We start from the raw sequence: 7,588 nt of genomic DNA, 5'->3' as shown, positions 1-7,588 counted from the left end.
TGTAACTGAATATGCCCACCAAATTTGAAGCAGATCCATCGAGAACTTTGGCCGTGCATCGCGCGCACACACACACACACACACACACACACACACACACACACACACACAGACAGACAGACAGACAGACACAAGTCGTATATATACATAGATAGACAACACACTGCCAGTGTCAAAATGTCGCCGCTGGAGACCTCTTCGGGACAATAATATATACTGGAAGGAGGGGGAACTAAAAGTGTGTTTGTGTATGTATAGCCCTTTTTCCGCACGACGTTTATACAGGTAGACCCCCCCCCCCCCCTAAATGCCACCCATTAAAATGCTAATAACCCCTACATTACTTTTGCAATTCCCTTCATATTTGGTGTACATTGGCTTGTGGTATAGATAATCAGTTCACGCAGTTTCACGTTTTTACGTTAAATGTTTTGACTTGTATGCGCTTTCAGGGGGGAAATCCAAATTCGGGGATTGACTCAAAAGTATGAGATTTGACACTGAATTGTAGCCACGCGAACCCGATTTAAGCCCTCCATATTTTTATCTGTTGTTTTTTCTGAAGGGCTTTGCATACAAAAATCATCTTCAGACAATTCATGAGTTGTAACAGCAATAGTTACAGGGAGTCTGGAGGGTTCAAGTCGGATTTATTTGGCCGCTGCTCGGTGTCAAACCTCCTACCTTTGAGACAATCTTCGCACTTGAAAAATAGTTTTTTAAAAGCGTAAAAATCAGATCACTTAGCCTGCACACTTTGTACATTTTTCGTGTTACATCTCAAGCTAATGTACAGATATGAAGTAATTCGCTGAACACAAGTGGAAGTTATTAGCATTTTAGTGGGTGGCATATTTGGGGGGTCATCCTGTATGACAGAGACGAAGACATCGACAGACAAGGAGAGAAAAACAGCAGAGAGGTTTGAGCAAACCGCCTGGAAACACCTTTTCTTGTGAAACTTGCTCCTCTTATAATGGAACTGCACAAAATGTATCGATTGCGCGAAAGATAAACCAAATGTTCCGTTATTATCCTGAAATATTTGTCAATATCAAGTTTTCATTTACAGGGTGGTAAAAAAAAGCGCCCTATTTTCTTTTTGGTTTCATTTTTGACTGCAAAGAGAGATTTAGAAAATGTCTTCACCAAACAATAGCAGAATTATGGGAGATTATGTCTTGCAAGTTTGGTAGAAATTGGTCTGTCTTTAGCAGTTGATAATAAAATAATATAATAATACTAACAATGACAGCTTATATAGCGCAAACCACAGTAAACTGTGCTCTCCGCATTTACATATTAACTATGAATAAAACCATACTATTCAGTGAAGTCGTTAGGCGTCGGACATCGGACATAGACCGATTAAAAGGCTCAAATGTCCGTCGCGATATAACCTTCGTGGTTGAAAACGACGTTAAACACCAAATAAAGAAAGAAAGGCTCAAATGTTCGGGCCAAGAACATGGGAAAACACAGCCAGCAATAGCATCATTCTGGAAAATGGCAGTGCCGGGTCGCCGCCGAAACCTCCACAATCACGGACATTAAAGTTTCGTCACTTGAAGATGGTGTCAGTACAGTAGGAAATTCACACAAAACGGTCTTTTATTAAGGTTAACTATTCATGGCTGACCCTGTTTAGTACTAGTTGGTTACAATTTGACAGCAAAGAGACATTATAGGCAAACTTTGTCGAATCTGTCAAGAAAAAGCTCTGTCAGGAAATCATGCAGTTTGTGTGCCAATCAAAGTAAGAGTGCTGAAGTTTTTGGTTACTTTTTAGTTTGTTTGTTTCTTTTTTGTGTGTGTTCTGTAATAAAACAATACTACGCACACAATGTTGGAGCATATACTGATATTATATGTGTGTGCACATGATTTTGTGTTTTGCATAAAATTATTATGTCCTATTAAAATGTCTGAAAGCAGTCAAATGTCCTTATTGATGCCGAAGAGCTCAGGACATTTGTCCTATAGGTATACATTTGTGGCAACATCCCTGCTATTGAAACATCAAATACACATACATTCGAACAAAATAACGTAACAATAAACTTACAGCAACACATTATCCACTTATTCTCCATCCAGCCCACAGAATACATATAGAACAGAAGCGGCATTCACGTCTTCGGGATGTTCCGTGATTTTCCGGAAAACCTCGGGCCGCCATTTTCTTATGTTTGCACGGAGGCTTGTAAAAATGTCGCTCTCCAGAGAGAAGTGTCCGAGAGGACGGCATATAGAGAATACTACATGGCTTGCTGTGTCGTACCAGATTTACACGAGTTTATTTTTTTACAGTTAGTCAAGTTTTGACTAAATGTTTTAACATAGAGGGGGAATCGAGACGAGGGTCGTGGTGTATGTGCGTGTGTGTGTGTGTGTGTGTGTGTGTGTGTGTCTGTCTGTCTGTGTGTGTGTGTGTGTAGAGCGATTCAGACTAAACTACTGGACCGATCTTTATGAAATTTTACATGAGAGTTCATGGGTATGATATCCCCGGACGTTTTATTATTTTTTGGGATAAATGTCTTTGATGACGTCATATCCGGCTTTTTGTAAAAGTTGAGGCGGCACTGTCACACCCTCATTTTTGAATTAAATTGATTGAAATTTTGGCCAAGCAATCTTCGGCAAAGGCCGGACTTCGGTATTGCATTTCAGCTTGGTGGCTTAAAAATTAATTAATGACTTTGGTCATTAAAAATCTGCAAATTGTAAAAAAATTTTTTTTTTTTATAAAATGATCCAAATTTACGTTCATCTTATTCTTCATCATTTTTTGATTCCAAAAACATATAAATATGCTATATTTGGATTAAAAACAAGCCCTGAAAATTAAAAATATGAAAATTATGATTAAAATTAAATTTCCAAAATCGATTTAAAAACACTTTCATCTTATTCCTTGTCTGTTCCTGATTCCAAAAACATATAGATATGATATGTTTGGATTAAAAACACGCTCAGAAAGTTAAAACGAAGAGAGCTACAGAAAAGCATGCTATGGAACACAGCGATCCCACAACCGCGTTAAACAGGCTCGTCAGTTTCACTGCGTTTTGCACGAGCGGCGGACTACGGTCATTGTTAAAAAATGCAGTGCGTTCAGTTTCATTCTGTGAATTCCACAGCTTGACTAAATGTAGTAATTTCGCCTTACGCGACTTGTTTAAATATTGAACTGTTACCACACAGAAATTGTCACTCATCTGGGTCATTGTCTGACTCGTGTTTCCTCATAGAAATATCCAACAACAATATCCGATTCACATTATGCCTTACATCGTTCAACTTAATGTAAATCTAAATATAGGTCCCTGGTGCCACACATTCTAGGCGTGATGGAAAATTACCATGCACCTGCCGCCGGAGAAGACAGGCACAATGATGACCCCACTGTGACCCCAAAATGTGACGGGGGTCAACCAAACTAGGGTCACATCGGAACATTGTCAAACCCTTCAAGTGTTTTAAGTTTCAAAGCTCTAGCTTCACAAACGCCCGAGATAACGTCAATGTTGACTTATTATGAATCGCACATGACCCCCTGTGACCCCAAAAGTTGACGAGGGTCAATCTAACTTATGTCAAGTTGGTATACGGTAGATTATCAATCCCTAGATATCTGCAAAGTATCAAAGCTCTAGATTAAAAAACATCCGAGATAACCTCAAAGTTAAGTTTTTACGAAACGAACATGACCCCACCGTGACCCCAAAATTTGACGAGGGTCAACCAAACTTTGTAAGATCATCAAACTCTGACAGTGTACACAGTTTTAGAGGTCTAGCTTGAAAAACATCCGAGATAACCTCAACGTTAAGTTTTTGTGACACGAACATGACCCCGCTGTGACCCCAATATGTGACGAGGGGCAACCAAACTGGGGTCACTTTGTAAGATCATCAAACTCTGACAGTGTACAAAGTTTCAGAGGTCTAGCTTGAAAAACTTCCAAGATAACCTCAACGTTAAGTTTAATTATGAAACGAACATGACCTTGCTGTGACCCCAATACTTGACGAGGATCAACCAAACTGGGGTCACTTTGTAAGATCATCAAACTCGGACAGTGTACAAAGTTTCAGAGGTCTAGCTTGAAAAACTTCCAAGATAACCTCAACGTTAAGTTTAATTATGAAACGAACATGACCCCGCTGTGACCCCAATACTTGACGAGGGTCAACCAAACTGGGGTCACTTTGTAAGATCATCAAACGCGGACAGTGTACAAAGTTTCAGAGGTCTAGCGTGAAAAACCTCCGAGATACCTCAACGTTAAATTTCAGTGTTTTGTCCACGGGGGGACGGCCGGCCGGCCGGCCGCCTGGCCGGCCGGTCGGCCGGCCAGGCCCGGGTGGACATACAACCGGACACATAAGATTCGTAATACTCACCAATTACTCAGGTGAGTCAAAAACCGGAAGGTTTAACCCCCTAAAGTCGACTTATAAATAACCTTTTCAGTGTAGTGAGTGGCTTATACCGAGACAGCTGCAAACACAACAACATGGCGGACGCTGTGACGGCCTTGAACCAACTTTTCGCCCTTGCGAAGAGGCGTTGCCGCTTCTGTTCTATATGTATTCTGTGATCCAGCCTGGCAATAGGTTCATTTCACGACGCACTGACTTCCCTTGGCCACCCGACTACTTTGTGTGGGGGTACCCAGGACTGAATATATGGCAACAATCCCCAGACCTTGGCAGCTCTGTAGGACCACATCATAAGGGAAATCAGGCGCTTACAAGCTGACAGTTGACATGATTGGACAAGTCATGGACAAATTCAACGTTCGTGTTGCAACCCCCCGCGGGTTATAGGGAAGAATTTACCCGATGCTCCCCAGCATGTCGTAAGAGGCGACTAACGGATTCTGTTTCTCCTTTTACCCTTGTTAAGTGTTTCTTGCATAGAATATAGTCAATGTTTGTAAAGATTTTAGTCAAGCAGTATGTAAGAAATGTTAAGTCCTTTGTACTGGAAACTTGCATTCTCCCAGTAAGGTAATATATTGTACTACGTTGCAAGCCCCTGGAGCAAATTTTTGATTAGTGCTTTTGTGAACAAGAAACAATTGACAAGTGGCTCTATCCCATCTCCCCCCTTTCCCCGTCGCGATATAACCTTCGTGGTTGAAAACGACGTTAAACACCAAATAAAGAAAGTTCGTGTTGCAGAAGTTCTTCTACGAAGGGTAGCCTGGATAGAGCATAATTATTATCAACTACTAAGGACAAACCAATTTTTACCAAACTTGCAAGACATAATTTCCCATCATTTTGCTATTGTTTGGTGACTTTTTTTTCTAAATCTCTCTTCGCAGTCAAATATGAGATCAAAAAGAAAATACGGCGCTTTTTTGGACCACGCCTTTCATTACGATATAAAACACATACGGTATAATACTGAACAATTCTGGAGTGCAATGAAGATTTTTTGTGTTTAATCAGATAAATATTAGTTTTCAGTTTGAAATTAGACTGTCAATAGTTGCATGGATATATAACATGCAAAAGTCTACTTACGCGTCTGCTTCTTTCTCCGATTGTGCGATTGTGCGCTCAAAAACAATTACAGGACTGCCTCCTCAGAATGCCGCTGCTGCAGGATGCTTGATTCCTGGTTAGAGGTCCATACTTATATACCGTCTTACATCCTGTCGGCCCGCTTCTTTTCGATGAAACCCCGGGCTGAGCTATGCGACACGGTTTCGAAGTAATTGAATCTCTTGCACCCTGGCTTTGTCACCTTTTTTGGGTACATGGAATTCAATTTTGTGTGTGGTTCGTTTCCCCCTCCCCCCCCCCTTTCTATACATGCATTGAAAAATGAAGTGCGCAGGACATTTTTGTTTGTGCTGTAGTAGACACTTTACTGCATATTAAACACTCAATAGCCAACCATCAGACATACTACTTTCTCATTAAAAATGGGCACGACATTACTTTTAAGTGAGCAACACTCACATTAACAAGCACACGTACTAATTATTAAAATCAATATCCTACTCATGCATGATAAATCATACAAATCTTGCAATTTATCCGCAGTTGATCCTCAAATTATAATGAAAATTCATTACCCCTGATAGAAAGATAACTTTCATTTAATCAGAGATGATGCTGTAACTGAAATAAGTTAATCAATACCTTTAGCCAGCTCCCATTATGTGTGTGAGTGTGTGTGTTAATGTCCAGGTGTGCTTGTAGAAAAATTTAGACCAGCTTCCTGAACTAATAATAAAACATAATAATAAGTGTCTAATATGAAATGTTCATGTAGCTGTGGTGCAAATTAAACGCGCGCTCTCCGAGTAGTTCTTGCTATTAGGGAGATGACGTTGTTGTTGTTGTTGTTGTTGTTGTTGTTGTTGTTGTTGTTGTTGTTGTTGTTGTTGTTGTTGTTGTTGTTGTTGTTGTTGTTGAAAAATATATTTGCTTGGCTGTTTATGTGACGTTTCATCACACAATTATCTGTGAGTGACTGTGTGCCTTGGTAAGGAACATCATGCGTGTGAGTACAAGCGCGTCAGTTCACTGCTTGCAATAAAACAAGTGGACATGTCAGTTTCAAGGATGCTGTCACGTGGTCTTACCTAACATAGATGCACCTTCTGAGAAAACGGCAAGGATTATCGTTGCATTGTCCACCCGTTTACACAAAAAGGCTTCCAAGTATTTTCTGCAAATACAAATTATGAAAGTTGAAAGGAATGCGATAAACAGGATCTCTTTTCTGAAGGTCATGTCGTATACATTCCCTGATCCCCTATTATAACTCTGTGTGTGTGTGTGTGAGTGTGTGTGTGTGTGTGTTGTGTGTGTGTTGTGTGTGTGTGTGTGTGTGTGTGTGTGTGTGTGTGTGTGTGTGTGTGTGTGTGTGTGTGTGTGTGTGTGTGTGTGTGTGTGTGTGTGTGTGTGTGTGTGTGTGAATAGAATAGAATAGAATAGAATAGAATATATTTTATTGTCGGAACCAAATTGGTTATTGACACAAAGAGCGATTAAAACAATCTGAAATAAACTTTCCTAGACGAATTTGTATTCTGTCTTCGCAAAATACTTCACTAGGTTTATTGTTGGAATACTTTATATCTATATTTGATAGATCCTTTATAAAATCATTTCGCAGTTCAGTGAACTTTTGACATCCGTCTAGGAAGTGAATTTCATCTTCAATAACGTTAAATTTATTACATAAACGATTTTCTCTTGGTATGTTATTATGTCTTCCAGTTTCAATTTTTAAAGAGTGTGTACTTGTCCTTAATTTACTCAGTAAATGTCTATGCTTGATATTCGTAATGCTTATAAGGTATGGCTGAACTTCGTATGTCTTGCTTACAGAGGAATAAAATGTCAGCCTTGGACGACCTTCACATTTAATTTTCTCCCAAAACTTGATGTAGTTAATCCTTAACTTTTCTTGTATGGCGTTTTGTAGTTTACCGATGTCAAATGTATATTGATTAAGCCATACATGTTTAAACCCTATTTTGTACAAAAGCTCTTTGATGAAAGTTAGCCACGGATTTTTTGGCGCTTGGTTTAACATTTCTTCATATATTTGATGA

Source organism: Littorina saxatilis, linkage group LG11 (genome assembly GCF_037325665.1).
Source record: "Littorina saxatilis isolate snail1 linkage group LG11, US_GU_Lsax_2.0, whole genome shotgun sequence".
NCBI lineage: Eukaryota > Metazoa > Mollusca > Gastropoda > Littorinimorpha > Littorinidae > Littorina > Littorina saxatilis.
This window is presented reverse-complemented; position numbering follows the sequence as displayed.